Source organism: Pinus tabuliformis, chromosome X (assembly GCF_031772625.1).
Source record: "Pinus tabuliformis cultivar Carrire ecotype Pingquan chromosome X, CPIR1, whole genome shotgun sequence".
NCBI lineage: Eukaryota > Viridiplantae > Streptophyta > Pinopsida > Pinales > Pinaceae > Pinus > Pinus tabuliformis.
The window spans coordinates 1,218,082,566-1,218,102,911 of NC_142308.1; positions in this window are offsets into that span (position 1 = coordinate 1,218,082,566).

Below are 20,346 nucleotides of genomic sequence, written 5' to 3' on the forward strand. Positions count from 1 at the left end.
CTCCCTCTACCTAGACCTCCAGAGCAGTCCCTTTCGTTCCTTTTCAGACTCCTTAACGGAAAAGGTCCATCTGAGCACTTGTCACTTCAGGCTCATTAAAAATCGAAGGAGACTAGAGTCATCTTTTGTTTTTTCTCGACTCTTAAAAACTGAAAAAACAAGTTGTGTCAAAAGCGTCTAAAATTCATTTAATTTGGAAACATACCTTCCCTTTATTTTAGTTAATCGAGTAATTCGCAATCGTGGAAGAAAGTCAATTGAAACCCCGTCGTTCGCGGAGGCTTACGATTCAACCGTCTTTGTCTCTGGAAGCGAAACCAGTACAGACAAAGCGAACTCGTTTAACCGGTTCCAAGTCTCCTATCAAAGTTAGAACAAGAGTTCCAACGACATCAGAGACTCCGGTTACTCCAAACATTTCTGGAATCCCTGCCTCAACAGAAGAAGTTCAACAGCCACAGAAGGACAGTGGTACTGATCTTAGTTTGATAATAAACACTTGTGTTACTGAACCAGTTCCATCTATAACCGGCTCAGAGAGTCTTACTCTTCAAACATCTGTCGCTGCTTCTTCGGCACCAGAAATATTTTACAGACCTGACGGTCTTCCCCTTCCACCTGGTCTGATTGCGATAGAAGAAATTGTAGAAGATCCTCAAACAAGTACTCCAACGCACTTTGGAGTCGGGATCACTCTATATCCTTCGACATCAGAAGTTAGTCTACCACCAGCAGAGGTTCCTGTAGAATCGCTAGGTAATCTTTTGGATAGACTACAAATGTCTGAACAACCGTCAACATCTAGGACTGTGTCCTCTGACACAGCGACAACAGAACTCCCTGCTGTCACTCCAACAATGTTCGCCAGCATACCATCTGTCCTGACTAGCTCACAACCGCTAGAAGGAGCCCATCCAGGGGCTATTTCGACAGTCTGGTCTGTTCCTGTTTGTTCATCCGGAATTATATCCGGAAACTCTTATGTTGAGTCTCAACAAATTGATCCATTTGGAGGTCAATTTGGGCAGTCCGGTCCCCAAGGGCAAACAATTCCCTTGAGTTCTGGATTACCACCGTATGGGGGGCAGTATGCCCTGTCATTATCCCCTCCGGGAGGATATCCATACGGGAGTTCACAACAGCATTCAGGTTATACTGGAATTACTTCAAGTGGTTGGGTACCTATACTACCTCAACAACCAAGAGTTGTGTATTCAATGCAACAATGCGTACCTATGTCGAACATACCGACTACGCCAGCTATTGTGACGGTGTCGCAAGTTCAAGCGCTGCCTGTTGTATGCCAACCTCAAGTTTCTCAGGTTGTAATGCAACAGCCCCTTGACCCTGCAACTCAACCACAATCGCCGACTAGTGGGTCGACACAGGTCCAGACGGGTACAATTACCCCTCACCTTGGTCAAACGGTTAGTATCGGGCAACAACACATGGCTTCACAACCGTGGCTGGTGCAATACCAACAACCACAATTCCAACAAGTATACCAAGGTGCTGAGCAACAGATCTTTGCGAACAGTGGACGGCTGTACATTCAAAACGGTCAAAATCAACCATGTTATAATGGTCAAGTCCACCAACCTTACCAAACATACCAGCATCAAATGCATTATGCCGGTATGCAAAGACCAACTGCTCAGGCAATTCCATCATATCCTGGGTATGCTTCACCTAACCTGAATCAACAGTTACCATTCGTGGCGACTTTAGAGTTACCTAATTTAAACCGGTTAACAAACGATCCAATTGCTTACGTCCCTTGGTGGCCAGCGATTCCGCATAAACTTCCATCAAATATTCCTAAATTTAATGGAAATCCGGGTGAAGATCCATCGAATCACGTGATGACATTTCATCCATGGTGTTCATCAAACACCTAAATGATGATTCGATAAGACTTCACCTTTTTCAGAGGACGTTAACGGGTCCAACGGCAAAATGGTACATTGAATTGCCTAGAGCTTCATTCGACAACTTCAGCACCTTAGCCACAACCTTTTTAACCCACTTTCAATTACCAATAAGGTATGAAACGGGAACAAAACTGCTTACCAACTTTAAACAGACAACGACCACTCACATATCTGATCATATACATGAGTGGCGACGTCGTCGTAGGATGGTAAAAACATACGTTCCCGATCAGCTATTAGCTGAATGGTTTATCAAGTCATTACTGCCTTCCATCACGGAAGATGTGGCAAAGGGGGGAGTCGTAACGGAAGAGAAAGTGATCGCTCGTGCACAATATCTGGACTTGATTTACACTCAGTCCAGCACGCTCTACGACAAAATACCTGACGCCCCTAGACCGGAATTCTCAATTCCTCCTCCTCCTAAATCGAACAATGACTCTCATGCCGGCGATGGCGTGATTGGCACGACAGACACGAAATCGACAAAGGCTACATCCAAGAAAGCCCGTAATATTTCAGGTCAAAATGCAAAAGACGAACTTCTTGCTTCGGAAGTAAATGCCATATCGACAGATAAGGGCAAAGAAACCAAACAACCAGGAAGAAAGAAGAAAGGCAAAGGGAAGAAGAAGAAACAGGATGAGAAATCTCCTGAAAAATGTTCTTCAAACCCTCCTGGAAATAGGAATCCCCCTGCAGGGTGCATGATATGCGATGAGGATCATTGGACCTCACAATGTCCATACAAAGCTGAGCTTAATAAATTCTTTAAAAGTTCGAAAACCTCAGCAGTGTTAACTGATCCGTTTCCGAATCCAGGAACAAATCTGGTTGAAAGTGGAAATGCTTCCCCGTCTCAAGTGCTAATGTTGTCGATTTCAAAACAGCAGAATGATGCTTTGATTTCGACAAGGAACAAAGATTACGGGAATCTGCAGCTGTCGAACAACAAGGATAAAGATCAACCAAGTAGTTCGACAACAACTTCGACAGAAGTTGTAACACCCACCATCCCTGAATTGACGATAAAACCGCCAAAGGGAGTAGTACACAAGTCGACATTTAATCCCCGCGCTAGAGCGGCGCAGCATTATAACATAGTGGAAGATTTGGCCCAATCGCCATCCGCTATGTCGACTCTTGAGGTACTACAAAATTGCCCATCCCAAAGGCAGGCTTTGTTATCAGCCATTGGTGGGATTGATCTAAAGGATTCCAATCTTGTATCCTTCGACCACAAAGGGTACGATCCTCATTTACCAGCTCAATTAGCTTTCCTTGTTCAAGTGAAAGTCCTCAACAAAACTGTTCACCTGACGATTATTGATGAGGGGGCATCTACATGTATTATGTCGATGAGTTGCTGGAAAACTTTAGGATCTCCAACCTTGTCGAGATCTGCGACGACATTAGAAGCATTCGACGGAAGGACATATACCCCATACGGTATCCTAAATAACTTGAAATTTGAACTAGGAGGGAAAATGGTAGAAATAGATGTTGAAGTCATCAATGGGAATCTTGATTACAACATCCTACTGGGACGACCATGGATATATGCCATGGCAGCTGTTGTGTTGACCTATTTTAGAAAGATTGCATTTCCCTTTCAGGGAGGGATTACAATCGTTGACCAACAAAACTTCCTCCCCAATGGTTCTCAAGTTACAAGAAGCATTCCCATGATCCATGGAAGCCCCCATTCGCTTCAGAATATCGGAGTAGGCCTACTAAAAGATCCTATACTAATGGAAACTTTCGCTCTTCCACCTCCAATCAATCTGGCAAAAGTAGCGTCGATAGGAACCTGCAACATGATATCTTCCACAAAGATCTCAGAAAACGATATCAACATGGATCATGCGATGGTTTTGCCCCCGAGCCCAATAGAAATATTATAGCAATCAATGTTTCTGGCATGGGAGGCAAACCCAAATCAATGCTCATCAAGCGTTTGGATAGATAGGTCTAGAGAATATGGTACTCCTTCAGATCCTTGGTCACAAGTGCATGGCATCGACAAAGGAATTCTCCAAGCTATGGTAATTGAAGGAGCACCATGGAATGATTCCCACCATCGTTCTCTTCTTCCGAATTATGAAGAAGATACTCAAAATGACCTTTACCATCCTTCAGTAGTTGATTTTCTATCAAATACTGTAAATACGGTGGATTCCGAGTGAAACTTGTCCAACATTTAAGAGACTATAGCCATAAATATCTCGACCAAAACAGATGTTGTAGAGAATGTTTATGTCAGTAAATGTTGTTCTCCTTCAGAGATGGAAATATATAACGCTCTTTTTCGCAAATTCAGAGATGTCTTTGCTTGGTCATACAGTGAAATGCCAGGCATCGACTCAAGTATCGTTGAACACGAAATTAAGATGTATCCAGATGTCAAACCAGTACGGCAACGGCTAAGGCAGGTGCACCCCAAGAAAGTCGCTGCCATTAAGGCAGAAGTTGAAAAACTCCTCCATGCTGGTTTCATCTACTCGGTTCCGCTAACCGATTGGGTATCGAATATTGTCCCTGTTATGAAAAAACAAGGGACAATTAGAGTGTGCGTCGATTATAGGGATGTAAATCAAGCTTGTCCAAAAGACAACTACCCTACACCCTTCATTGACCAGATAATTGATGAATGCGCCGGATGCGAAATCTTTTCATTCATGGATGGATTCTCCGGGTATAATCAAATAAATATCCGCCCACAGGACCAGTCAAAGACTGCATTCATTTGTCCGTGGGACACATTCGCGTATCGAAAATTACCTTTTGGTTTAAAGACCCCAAGGGCTCAGAAAAGTAGGGAATAAAGCACAGAATGCAAAAAGGAAACCATGAAAAGAAAGAGCTCAGGTTTAGCTCCTACCTGGTCCAGACGGCGCCGAGAATCGTCCACAGAATCTCCTGAAATCAACTAATGAAAATCGAGGGGGAAAACACCTCCAAAGCTCCAACAAACCAAGTTCAAATGAAATGGTAAAATGAGAGGTAAAAAACACTTTTTAATTACTTTTACGTAGTTCAAAGTAAAATATTAGCATTTTAATCTCGTTTTCAAAGCAAATATTGTCCATTTCTAACTAGTTTGATGAAGCAGTTGAAAATACAGTACGATCTTTGGAAGGACAAAGCTATCTATGGTAAAAATCAAAACAAGACCATCTAATCGAGCAGTTTTAGCACATAGTTCAAGCTCGTTAAAAAATAAACATAAGATCTGAGCAAATGTTTCCACCCGCGTTTAAGCTCGTTAAAAAATGAACTATCCCCCGGTAAATAACCACCGTGAATGAAGCATTTTCAGCCATTAAAGCCTTGGTCGTGTTTGCACCATCACCTCCGATTTTCCATTGGCCGATCATTCACCTCTATTTGATTGTTTACCCATTTTGAGGAACAGCTGCGAAGAGTGATCTCACTAGCCATCCTTGTGACACCACCGTGATTGGAAAATTCCAAACCTTACCTGGAATTAGCTGCTACCCATTTTATCACTCGTTCCTCAAAAGACGAGTCTTCTTTAAGCTCTTTTCATCTGACTCGTAAAATATGAAAATATTGCCGAGTTTTGGCCTTCCAGCTCGTTAAAGCGATAGGAAGTGCTATCCCTCCTCTAGATTTTAATCTTTTTGGACCTGAGGGATTATTGCACAAAAAGATCGAGCGCTTGTTTTGTTCGGCTCGTTAAAACTATCGAAAATTCATCCCTTTTGTATTGTTTTATACTTTTTCGGACTTAAGGGATTAGATGACGAAAAAGGAATTCCGGAGTTACCTTTACGTACCTTCTCAGACTCTCTAAAAATGAAAAGGACCAAGTTATCTTTGTCGTTAGACTCGTTAAAAATATTAAATAGCGACAAACTTGTCTTTAGGCGAGAACGAGTTTCACTATCGCTAGGCTCATTAAAACATAGCGATGGGTTTGCCCGAAGAGCAAATTATAGAACAAGCATATGTTATCCTCCTCAAGCTTGACAAAAATAAAGAGGTACTAGTCAGCAATGACTGGGGAAAAATTGGGAAGAAAACTCAAAGAAACTTTGTTGGTAGCAAGTCACTCTTGAACATGACACTTCCACTCCGTGCCCGAGTCGGGTTGGGTTGTTTCATTCACCGGTCACATCACCATGGTCACACCATACCATCCATATTTGGGGTAAATGCTACCAATCCATCACATAAGTTTCGCCGACATGTTCAAGAGAAGTCATCCAGAGAAGTCACCTGTGTCCCATCCACTACCATACATTATACTTCATTCCTTCATGACCGCCACCCTGAACCATATATCATCATATCGTTTTCACCTCCATCAAAATCATTTGCTCCGTTCTGTATCATTGATGTGGGATTCATTAAGGCCCTCCTTTGACGGATCGCTTCTTGTCGACATCAGCTCATTATCCAAGAAGTTGATCTAGGAACACCCCATTCAGTACTTTGAAGCTTGCATGCCTCAATGGCAAGTTTCTCACTTCCGACGACAGGTATACATCAATGACCTTCGACCGAAAGATTTTGCGTGGTGTTCGACGCCAAGTCCTTTATTCACACCACGTGAATTGTACTGCAGTACCTTGAGGGTCATTATCATTATTGGTGATTCCTCTCGCGCTTGTTAACGGTTTACATCATTGACTGGTAATCAAGCGATGTCTTTCCATGATCGACTTCAAAACATTTCTCACATGGATTGACTTGTACTTCGAGTGAAGACCGGACGAGATTGAAGACCCCGGATCTAGTTTCATCCATCCGGGCTGCGATATATATTCAGGAAAAATAAAGGCATTGAAATGTACAACATTGCAGCACAGATAATCATCCTACCAAAAGGATGATGGTTCTATCAGAATCATCAGTCTACCATCAGACGATTGTCTGTCCTATGTACATGAAAATGAATTTATAAAGCTGGGCATGGGAATGCCCGCCTCAGCTAGATCATGAAAACAGTGTGAAAATAATGTATTGTATTGTATCTTATTACAGGTCTCCTCCCACCATTGAAAGAACTTCGGATCCTCCTAATAAAGCATTTCACCCGATAAACGGCCTCATACTTTAGGGGGCAACTGTTATAGACATTTTTGTGCCTTACAGCTCCAAGCATGAAATGTCCATAAACCAAGGGCTCCTAAGTCTTTGAGAGTGTTTTTATTACTCCTAAAGGAACAAGGTCAACAAATTACAGCTTCTCCCAGAAGTTCTCCACCAGAAACTGCTCAGAACTAGTCAAATCAGGATCATCTCAGCTGCTCCACTAGCTAGCTGTGTTGCAAAGCACCCAAATACACTGGCTAGGTGCATTGCAACGCACCTAAATGCACTACCAGGGTGCGTTGAGCGGGAAATGACAAGTGGCAGAGTCATTCCACGAGGTGGAGAGACAATGGAAGCTTCCAGAATCTTCTCCAATGACACTTGCCTCACTGAATTCGACCAGTGATGAGTAAGAGGCTCTCAGTCTCCAAGTGGAAGCAATAACTGATAGAGAGAAGCCACTAATCAATTCATGAGCTGACTCATCCTCTTTGCATACATCTATATATGGATCCCTCACCAAGAGATCCAGAGGCTGGAATATTGCACATTGCAGAGAATTGCTGTTGGTTTTGAGATAGATATCAAAGTATTGGGTGATTTATGCTTTGTTGGAGGTGAAGAGGGGCTTCTCTGCTGGGAGGTTGATGCTGGATCAGGAATCATCGGTTGTAACTCCTCTTGGATCTTCTTGTTATATCAATAAAACTATTTGAGTTTCTCCTACATGCTTGTGTATCATTGATGTTTGTTACATTTGTATGTTTAGCTTAAATCTGATCCTAAGATTTTTATGAGTATGAACCCATGTCTTTGTATAGTTTCCTTCTTCTGTGATCTTGCAGGTATTTGGTGAAGCTGGGAAAGTAAGGGAGCAGGTAGCTGGGAGCTGTCAAAGAGAAGAGAGATTGGATCAAAGGACTAGCGCAAGACACAGGTTGGTTCATCCTATTTCTCTTTGTTTATAGTTCATAAAGGAGAATACAAAAGTAGTTTTCTCTGTTTGTTTCTAAGGTCACTGTCACACCTTAGTGGGATAGGGTCGTTCTGAATAGACACTTTTCCCGTTAACAATTCCCTAAACAAGTCACCCCTTTGAATGCCTCCTTCCCAGACAGTTTCATGACTTGAAGACATCCATAAATGGCCTCTAGAGTGACCAGAGTAGGTAGGCCCATGTAAGGGTGCACTGTAGAGCAATTAAGTCCATGTCAGGGTGCTCTGCAGAGCACTTAGGCTTCCTTTCACCTACGTTGGGTGAGTTTGAGTGAAATTCACATAAGGTTTGGGGAATATTCTTATCTTTTGGAGTCATCTAGAAGGTTCCCTCACTTATCAACTCCTATGAGCTCAAAAATGGATGAGGAATGAGTTAAGATGCATCCTATCCTCTCATCCCTTCCTCCATGGAACTAATTCTAAGTATGGAAGGCCATTCAATACCACCATTTATGACAAAACCTCCTTCATCTCCCTATAAATTGACCACTCATCTAAGTGATCAGGGGCTAGATTATGTTGAATTGTAAGGAGATAATGTTGCTATGAGAATTGGCTTTGAAGCAAGTATTGTAATGCTACAAGTTTGTCATGCTTTTGATGTGATGTGGATGGGATCCAAGCTGGAGGAATGACTTTGAATCAGACACAATGGTTGTAATTCCTTCTTCTATTCAATAAAGTATTTGAACCTTTCTCCCATATGTTTGTATTGTCTTATAATGCTTATATGTGTGAAATGTATATGATTCCATTCATTTATATTCAATAGATCTTTTTATTTGATCGATTCTTTGTTTTATGTTTATGTTTACAGGTACTTCTCAAACGTATTAAGTATGGGAAGGAGCAACATGAGAGGAAAGCAGAACTACAAGTAGGTCTTCTCATCTTATCTATTACATATATGAAAATACTAAAATACTTTAAACTGTTGTTCTAGATATGGCTACTTATCTAGGGAATTAAAATTTATCTGTAGATACCAAATTCTCCAAAACAAATTGGTGACTCCATTGCTTAAGATCATCTTTCCTAGTAGCTTATCCACCTTCTAGGACATTCTTGCAGACCCTACTTGTGTTCATTGATTGTATTTTAGCTCTGTTGCATTGAATTTTTTTCAAAAATTGAGGTTAGATGACTCTTGAGTGGCCTTAGGAATCATTGCCACTCAAGAGTAAGCGCAGGCTTGGTCAGGGGACAGTGCTCTGTAGAGAACCCTTGAGTGAGAGACAGGGCTCTGCAGCACAATTGGTCCCTCCTTGATCTACGCTGATCTACCTTAGGGAAATTTTCACCTTTGGATTGAGTTTCTACCAACTTTCCTCTATTTGATTGCTTGTTGATTGATCAATGAATGTCATGTCTCAGAAAACAAGTTTTTATCTCCTTTTCTAGACCCACTTTGACTTTATTGATTAATGTTTCTTAAAATATTTCTTTGTCATTATTGATTCATATTCAAAGTTAGATAATAGTCGATTAATATTTGTTCAAAAGAAAGTGTCGTAAAATTCTTCTTTTCCTTCGAAACTTAACTATCGTAAAGTCTTCATTCTCATAAAAGATTGATTGATTGTATGTGCATTAGTTTCCTTTTTGTTCATCATAACATTAAGGGATTCGAAAATAAAAACTTGCATTGTTCTTATTGTAGTTTGTGAATGCTTGAAAGGAATAGCTAGGGAAATTGCATTAGATGTGCTCTTTGCTCTTTGTTAAAGATCTGATTTCCCTATCCCTACTAGCTAAGGTTTTCATTGTTCAATTGAATGAAAATAATGTTTATCATATTAGTTTCATTTTAGGAATTGCAAACATACACCACGTGGTGAACCTTGAAAGGAAAATTCTAAAGAAGATCAACTTAAAATTTATTTGAATTTACCTAATGGAGCATTGTCACCTAGCAAAAAACATTTAGTGGTTCTAGGCTAGAGACGTGTTCCAGCGTTTTAAAACAAAGCAGCTATTGCTAACTTGTTTGTAATACATCCCGAGTGTGATACATCATTCCACATACGTGAGTATATCATAGCTCGTCCACATACCTTCGGGTATATAGGGTGGTGTTATAGTATGTAAAGTATATGGAAATGCTCTCACTGTGCGGTTTTGCATTAGACAACGCTTATATGGATTATGCCTCCACATACTTTGTGTATATATGGGAGGACAACACTAGGTTTCTATCCATCCTTAGGTAACCAAGTTGGCCACATTGTACACTGTGATACACTGAACAAAACATTCAGGGAGATTTCCTGCCCGTACTTCTCGGTTCGCTGGGAGGTATTTTGTAGTTCATAGTTGCTTGGTAAACCTTTTGCTTAGATTATCCCCTCTTTTGTTTTGTTATGTTACTTTGATTAAAATAAATTTAATTGACCACGGATAACATCCTCCACGCTCGCTCCTTAGTTGATCTTAGGTTGAAACATATGGCGACAAATTCAGAGTCCACTGGTCAAGCAATTCCTTTTGATGGGAATCCTAGTCCTTTTCCTCCTTTTGGAAATATAGGTGCTCCATATATGGCTACATTGTCCCTTATGGGATTTACCATTGGCTTGCTAGTATGGTTGTTTTCAACCTCCTTGGTTCAAAATGTCATGATTTCTCCGCAATCAAGTACACCTCCAACTGGAAAAAATCAACCTCCAGTTGATCCTAAAGTTGACCCTTTGCCTTCTTCCCTGGTTGTTTATTCCTCCCCTTATTCCTCTTCACCTGGTGAAAGTATTGGTACTAGTAACCAAGTGGCTAAGAAGAAGAAGAAAGGGAAGAAGAAGAAGAAGAAGAAGCAAATTCAAGAGAGGGGCGACCAAGCAACCATTGCTTTGAATGAAACATCTGATGAAAACCGTCCATCAAGCCTCACAAATTTCAATATCCATGCAAACTTTGTGTGAGAGACCATCGTCTTCAAAATTTTTTTGGTATTACTCAAATCTTAGAAGAATGATCTTTTCGTTCACATCATCCTTTGTCATCAACTTCTAGAGATCATGAAGGTGACACACCATCAACTAGTGGTAGCAAAGTTCATGGAAAGAAGGGTAAAGCTAAGTTTCCCTGTAGGTTATGTGAAGAGAATCACCCCATTCACCTTTGTATGTATCTAGATGAAGCCAAAACAATGTTGGATAACCGTCCTACTTCACCGCAACAACTTCCATCTAGTTACGAGAGAATCTCCCTTAATCCTTCACTAGTTGATGAATTGACTGACTCAAATCAACCGTTGGTCAAACCCACTCTATCTGAAAGTGAATCCTATGAGTCTATACCTGACCCAAATCAATAGGTCGAGGAAACAATTGACCCGATTTCACCTTCAGTTAATCGTACCTTTCCCGAAGAGAGTGAAAATGATACCACTCAGGCTCTTTTCGTTTCTTCAGATTCTAATGAGCTTGGGGGCATTTATCATGTTCCATCAAGATAGGAGGAAAAACCTCCTGCTCTTGTAACTCAGGGGGTTAATTCTCTTGTTTCTATGGTACCCCCTCCAAGTAGTCTGGTCAATTCCTTTGATTGGAATCGACTAGTAGGATGTTGTCTTCCTTCTTATGTGCCTTTCCAGATCATAGTACAGGTTTGTAATATGATTGTATCTAGCACTATAATAGGTGAAGGTGCATCTGTGAGTATCCTTTCCTCCACTTCTTGGCAAGTGCTCAGTTCGCCGCCACCTGTGCCTGTTACCCAGAATCTGTTGGCTTTTAACAGAGGAACCAGTCGACCATTAGGGATCCTTCCTCAGTTGCCTATTACTTTGGGAGGAAAAATTGTTTATCTGAATGTGATGGTAGTCCCAGGCCCTTTAGATTACAATTTACTTCTTGGGCGCGACTATGTTTATGACATGGGAACTATTGTTTCAACACTATCTCGAGTGATTTGTTTCCTGGATGAAGGTAGAATTGTCACTGTTGACCAACTTTCATTTCTCGGTCCAAATATGGCTCCCAGTCAACCATCTTCCCTAAATGGTCCCTTTTTCCCAATGGTATCATCCCTGCCACGTGTCAATTATGTGGCAACCCATTCCATGCCTACATCAACGGATGATCAATTTCGTGATGTCGTACATTATGTACTCGGGGAATTTGAACCAGATCTTAGATTCCTTGCTACAGATCCCTTCTAGAGAATTGTTCTCCCATCTGATGAGAACCTCTTGGAAGTCATGACCTCTTATGGGTCGTGAACAAGGGATATGAGGATAGGTCCTTGTCTTATGTCAACCTCGTTAAAAAATGAAACCAAGGATATGATGATAGTTCTTTTACTGTGTCAACCTCATTAAGAAATGAAATAGGTCCATGAGGATAGTTCTTTTACTATGTCAACCTCATTAAAAACACCCCTATAGGTTATGTGAAGGGAATCACCCCATTCACCTTTGTCCCTATCTGAATGACACCAAAAAGGTGTTAGATAACCATCCTTCTTCAACGCAGCGACTTCCATCTCATTACAGGCGACTCTCCCTTTCATCATGCTGGGGGCATGTTAACCAATCTCAAGCATAGTTCTTCATTTCAAGCTTGTGTAAAAATGAAACTAAATTCAAGCATAGTTCTTCATTTTAAGCTTGTGTAAAATTGAAACTGAATCCAACCATAGTTTTTCGTTTCAAGCTTGTGTAAACATGAAACAAAATCCAAGCATAGTTCCCTATGGTTCAAGATTGTGTAAAAATGAACCCATGTCCATTTTAACCCTCGTGATTTCCATTCTATCAGCCTCTTCCATCAGATGAGCCTTATTTTTTCTCCTTCTGTTGTCACTATCTACTTGGCCGATCATACGCTTTCACTTGGTTATTTTAACCTTTTTGAGGAATAGTTGCAATGAGTGGTCTTATTAGATAGCCTCTTCACATAAATCAACATGTTTTGAGAAGTTCCAACATCACCAGAACCAATTGCTATCCTAGGCACCACTCGTTCCTCAAAGTGGAGTCCTCTTTAAGCTCCTTTCATACTCTCGAAATATGAAAATATTGTCGAGCGCTTGTCCTTTTCAACTCGTTAACGGATTGGAAATGACATCTACTCAGTATATGTTTAACCCTTTTTCAGGTTGAGATAGATTAACTACGAAAAGGGAATACGTTGACCGAACATGGTCAATAGGTTCTCTCTTGTATTTTTTTATGCTTTTTTCGGGCTTGAGAGACAAATCAACGAAAAAGAACTTCTGGAGTTTTCTTTTTGTCCCTTTTCAAACTCTCTAAACATGAAAAGGACCGAGTTATCTTTGTCATTAAACTCGTTAAAACATCAAATATAGACAAACTTTTCCATCTAGAAAAGACCGAGTTTCACCTTCACTAGACTCGTTAAAACATCACATAGTGATGGATTCACCTGAAGGGTGGAATTATACAGCAAGCATATGTTATCCTCCTCAAGCTTGATAAAAAATAAAGAGGTATTGGTGAGGAATGACTAGGGAAAATGGAAAAATGGGAAAACTACTTTATGGTAGTAGGTCGTTGTTGAACATGACACTTTCACTTCATCTCCATGACTATTTGGGTTGGGTTATCTGCTTGATGGTTATCATACTTATGGTCTATCAACCATCCATCACTTTTTTTTGGCTCAATGATGCCAATTCATTTAGACTATTTGGGTTGGGTTATCTGCATGATGGTTATCATACCTATGGTCTATCACACCATCCATTACTTCGGTTTTGGGTTGATGCTACCAATTCATTCAGTGTTGCCGATATGTTCAAGAGAAGTCATTCAATTAGAATTCATCCTTTGCAATACTCATAAACCTTCATTTTCATGACCACCATCACTGAACCTTGTGCCGTAAGTCAAATTTCATCTCCAAAATCATTACACTCGTTTTGTGTCGTTGATGTGGGATACATCAAGGCCCTCTTGTGATGAGTTGCTTCTTGTCAACATCAACTCATTATCCAAGAAGTTGACTTAGAAACACCCTTCCAGTACCTTGAGGCTTGCATAAATCAATGGAAGGTTTGGCGATAGGTTGACATCAATGGCCTTCGACCGAAAGACTTTCTATGGTGTTCAACATCAAATCATCCATTCACATGATGCAGAATGTACTACGGTACCTTGAGGATCATTATCATTATCGATGATTTATCTCACGTTTGTTAATATCTTACATCATTGGCTGGTAATCAGATGGTGTCTTCCCATGTTCGACTTCAAATCACATATTCACATGGTTAGAATCATACTTGAACGAACGATTAAACGAGATAGAAGACCCCGGATATAGTTTCATCCATCTGGGCTGTGATTTCAGGAGTACTAAATCATATGTACAACGGCTTTACATTGATAGTCATTCCAATCATGGGTCTATATCTGTAGATGACTGTTTACGTAAATGTAATGAAAGTTTACAAGCTGAGCATGGGTATGCCTTCCCTCAACAATTCATGTAAAAATAAAAAATCATGATATATGTATTATAATTGATGCAGGTCACCTTCCACTTCGATAAATCCTCATCTCATCATAAAGCAGTTCATTCGACATTGGCATTTTTCCAACTTCATGCTTTATGGGGCAGCGGTTACAGATCCATTTGGACACATCATTCCCATCATCCATATCAGTGTTTTTAGGGCTCATAAAACCCTAATTTCAAGTGCTACATGCCCTAAACAAGTCACCTCTTTGAATGCCTCCTTCCCAGACAGTTTCATGACTTGAAGACATCTAGAAATGGTCTCAAGAGGGACCAGCACAGGTAGGCCCATGTAAGGGTGCACTGCAAAGTAGTTATAACCAGGCCTATTCATGAAGCCATGAAACCCATCACCCATCATTCGATCCCTCTACAGCAGTGATAACCTCAGCACCAGTTTGGGTGAGATTGCCAAGCCTACCCTTGCATCTCTGGAATCTCTCCTCGCTAAAAGCCATCGGAAATGCAATTGGGAAATTTTACTGCAGGTGCCCAGAAACAGAGGAATATGCCAGAACCACCTATGCACGCATCTATGTGGAAATGGATTTCAGCATCGGATTCCCAGCTGAAATAAACCTAAAAAGTAAAGACTATGTGTGGAACCAGAAGCTTGATTATGAAAGTGTCCTCTTCAGATGTCGATCGTGCTTTGAGACGGGGCATCTAGCCAAAAATTGCCCAAAAGCCTCTGAGAAAAATTTTGCTAGAAAAAACCTCCACAGATCTACATGGTGGGAAGGAGCACAAAAAGAACACTACACTGTCATCAAAGAAGAATATTCTAGAGAAAACTCTGAGTCACAAGAAATCAAGGAAGAAGGAAACAACTCTCAAAGCAAGCAAGGAGAAAGCCCGCCCCAACAAATCAACAGTGATGAGGATTTGAATACCAAAGCAGATCTCCTAAACCAAACTTCTCCGACTATAGATCGCGAAGCTATGACACCAATGTCCCAAGAACCAGAAGAGATGAAGGAGATGCAAGACAAAGGAAGTTGGAAGACCGTAGAGAAAAGAAAGAAAGCTACAACACCAATCTCGCCAAGAAAGACGAGGAGCCAGACAAGTAAAAATTAAGAAAATTGTAGGTCCGATAGACCAATTTGGTCTCAGTGGACGTTAACCACCACCACCATCATCATCATCATCAGTTAAGTCCATGCCAGGGTGCTCTGCAGAGCACTTAGGCCTCTTTTCACTTGCGCTGGGCAAGTTTGAGCGAAATTCACATAGGGTTTGGGGAATATTCTTATCTTTTGGAATCATCTAGAAATTTTCCTCACTTATCCACCCCTATGAGCTCGAAAATGGATGAGGAATGACTTAAGATGCATCCTATCCTCTCATCCCTTCCTCCATGGAACTAATTCTAAGTATGGAAGGCCATTCAATACCACCATTTATGACAAAACCTCCTTCATCTCCCTATAAATTGACCACTCATCTAAGTGATCAGAGGTTGGATTATGTTGAATTGTAAGGAGATAATGTTGCTATGAGAATTGGCTTTGAAGAAAGTATTGTAATGCTACAATTTTGCCATGCTTTTGATGTGATGTGGAAGGGATCCAAGATGGAGGAATGACTTTGAATCAGACACAATGGTTGTAATTTCTTCTTCTATTCAATAGAGTATATGAACCTTCTTCCCATATGTTTGTATTGTCTTATAATGCTTATATGTGTGAAATGTATTTGATTCCATTCATTTATATTCAATATATCTTTTGCTTTGATTGATTCTTTGTTTTCTATTTGTGTTTACAAGTACTTCTCAAGTGTATTAAGTATGGAAAGGAGCGACAGGATTGATACAAAGGAGATGAGAGGAAAGCAAAACTACAAGTAGGTCTTCTCATCTTCTCATCTTATCTATTGCTTATAGGAAAAGACTAAAATACTTTAAACTGTTGTTCTATATATGGCTACTTATCTAGGGAATTAGTATTTATCCGTAGATACCAAATTCTCCAAAACAACATATATGTTGCAAGTCATTTATCAAGTTCATTTTGGTTTTCGACTGACATATTGCTTGCCATGAGTGTTTCCATGTCTCCAGATATTGTAGGTGTTCATATGCCTCTCAGCAGTGCAAGTACAATGGTTTCCATAGAGCAGAGTTGAAGACACCATTCAGAGCACACCTAGAGATGCAATTGATCAAATTTCTATGATCTCTTCTTCTCACGAAGATATCAAGTTGCTCGTAGACAAGGACATCAATATATCACAGCGAGCAGCATCATGAATAGTAGCTGAAGGCAACGTATTGAATGCAACGAACACAATGAACACAGTGAATGAAATGATGCCATGAATGAAAGAGGAAGGTTGTTGATCCACTGATAATGAAAGTAACTTTGGAGACTTGGGCTATGAGGTGATGACGCGACATGAAGATTGTGTGAAGACAGAGAATGGAACAAAGAAGGAGTTGCATGTACTGAAGCAACAACTCAGGAAGAACATGAAGCTTCATAGATAGACGAATGAGTTGCAGCAAGAGCAACAACAATAGTGGGAGAAACATGCACTCACGGATGAAATTGCACCCATACAAGTTAAATATCCATCCCAACACTTGACACAGAGCAGATATGTTGAGCAATGTTATTTATTGCATGCAAGGGATTCAACAACATCCATGTCATTGTGAACACGCATGCAATCCAACCCATTCAACACACTCACCAAGGCAAAGACAAGAAGAAAGTCCAACTATAGTTGAACATGTACTTCGGTAAGTTGATGCGCATGACCACCAACACACACTTGAAGATCATCAAGGACACTATGCATCAGTGTGTTGTTGTCCCAGTTGCACCCATGAAGACCATGCGCTTGTTAGCAGACGAGTTGGATGAAGGGACATAACCAATGCACCGGTTGCAACAGAGGCAAGAGTTCACTTCAACAAGATGTCACCATGAGGTGCATGCACACCATCATGGATGACCAAGATTGGCATCAACTCACCACTTTCACCATCACAAGCATGTAAAAGAGTTGGTCTCATCACAGTGGACCGAGTATCAATGATTTCTTGCATGGCTTGCTCAAGCCATGTTGTCTCACATGAGTACATGTGCATTGTAATGTTGAGTCATGTCAAGTGTAAGTAAAGTGTCAATAGTTGGATGTAACAGTCATAGAGTAGGTGAAGAGTCATGAAGGTAGTTGAACTGTCACAAAGGGGAGTATCAAGGGTCACCCCACCCTTTGCTATAAATAGTCCCTCATAACTCATTGTATAGGCTTTTGGTCAGCCAAGCTTCTGATAAGACTATCTTGGAAAGATCTTGGATAGTATTGTAATGCGCCTTGGCTTCTCCACTGCACAAAGCTAGTTCATCTCTTTGGAGGAGCAGAAAGGATGTGAGTGTAATGTCCCACAGTTGGGGCTAGCGGGTTTACATGGATGTAATGTATGATTGGAACTTACACTTCTCTATATAATGAAAGCCAACACATTTTCATGCATATGTTTTTATTTTACTTGGACTGTTCCAGTTTCCTTAATGATATATGTTGTTTAACTTACGTATTTGTGTATGAATTGATTTGTATGCAATTATATGAATCTTGTTTCAAATGTGTTGTATATGTTGTTAATGTTGTCCCATCTGTGTCGACTGCTCTGTCGAACACCAGACAGACCTTTCACATGAATCTTGTTGTAGCAACCATTCCACTCGTTTGGACTAATCCATGAGTGTTGTACATGTTAACTTACCTTGTATAATGTGACTGCCACATCCGAGTGGATTGCTCCACTGAAAGTTGTGCTCGTCCTTTTTTGTGGTGTGTTCCTAGCCAAGTTGGGACTAATCCCTTTCAACCTAGAACCCACCCTCACCCATATCTCCCCCTTATGTGTTAGAACCTCTCATACACCTTTTTTGAATCACTGCATAAGTCACACCCTTGCTAGTGACATAGTTATCCTACGTTCCTCTGTGTGACATCGCAGTGAAGGCATTACCTTACAACCCAATGCTGGGACTTCTACACCAAACAGTCTGAGGTCTAATTGAGACTTCTTACCGAGGAGATCCCCTTGACATGTTTGCAGGTCAAACATTGCCGACAAGTAACATTCGAAGTGTACCTATGCCAGAGAATTAAAGGTGACCACATTCCTTATGCCTTCATTCCAAGATATAAAAAGACCTCCAGAAAGACATGCCACATCAATCAAACTAAATTTCCACTATGACAAAAACCTTGAGAGAAATTTGATAGCCTTCAAACCTTTAGACGTTGTTTCTTGTAAAATAATTATATCCAACATAACTTCTTGTATTATCTTTTTGAGGGATCTCTTTTTGGGGACCCCGACCACTGCACTAACATTCCAAGTGAGAAGTAACATCATACCACTCCCATTCCTAGCTTGGTCTCTCTAAGCACCCGAAGTAAAGAAGTAGTACAAATTTTTAGACTATATCTTACCCATTTGTGCTTCCTAAGAGATCCTCCCAAAGCCCCCAATCCTCCACGAGCATCCATAATGCGACCCTTGATTAGGTTTATTTTTGATCTACCAAAATAAAAAATCCACACATTCCCTACACCCCTCTCTAATGGAGAATAAAAGAGATGGGGAACATATTGAATACCACCATCCACATCGTAACGCCCAAGTGAAGCCACCTCAAAATCCTGACTATGAGTTATCTAAAAGCAGAGAGGGGATTACACCAGACTTGTGTGTCCCACTTTCCTCTATCTAAAAAAATTATATTTAGATACACCCCTAGGATACACCCTCAATCATTTATATAGAATGAATCCTTTACTAACAACCAAAAGGTCTCTAATGAGTTTGAAATCCAGTTGACCATAAATAAAGTAACCTTCTAAGTGTATCCTTGCCAGAGAAGTAAAGGTGACCACATTCCTTATGCCTTTATTCCAAGCTATAAAAAGACCTCCAGAAATACTTGTCGCATCAATCGAATGAAATTTTCACTTTGACCAAAACCTTGAGAGAAAATTTGTAACCTTCAAACTTTCAAACCTTGTTTCTTGTAAATGAAATATCTCCAACAAAACTTCTTGTATTATCTTTTTTAGGGATCTCTTTTTGGGGACCCATCCCAACCCCATAACATTCCAAGTGAGAAGTAACATTGAAGCACTCCCATTTCGGGCTTGGTCTCTCTAAGTGCCCAAAATAAATAAGTGTAGAAGTTTTTAGACTATATGTGCCTTGTCCGTGCTTCTTAAAATATGATCCCAAACACCCCAACCCTGCATGAGTCTCCACAATGTAAACCTTGAACAAGCACATTGAATTAGAAAAGGCATCTTGGAATTAAAGGCCAGATGCTAGCTTTTCAAAACCAAGATTGAATTCCATCATAACCATTGTTATAGCTCCAAATCTCACTCTTATGGTTTGTGATGCTGCACTCATGGCCTAGGGCAACCCCTCCTTCCAGACCTGGTCCTAAAATTTAAAAAAACAGTGTTTTATCCCTTATACGCGACATTGCCCTGAGTTAAATGCGTGTACACGCGGGTCTGTGTATACCCAACCCGTGTGTATGTATTAAAACACTTAAAAAAATAAATAATTCCTTATTTTCGAGTGGAGATCGCGGGTTTTACCTGCTGATCACCTGTTAGTGCCCGTGGCCCAACTGTTCCCAACCAACTCCTAACTAAAAAACTACTTTGGAGATGGTATAAAAAGATATCAAAGGGAAGGCCTAAGGGAGAGAGAAAAGAGAGCAAGATTATTATGCTGAGATTTTCCCCTTAGACCAGGTCTGAAGTCCGTGGTGCTTTCTGCACTTCCCCCACTTTGCATAGGAAACCCTTGTTTCCATGTGTATTGGTGATCATTCATCCTTTATATCACCATTGAG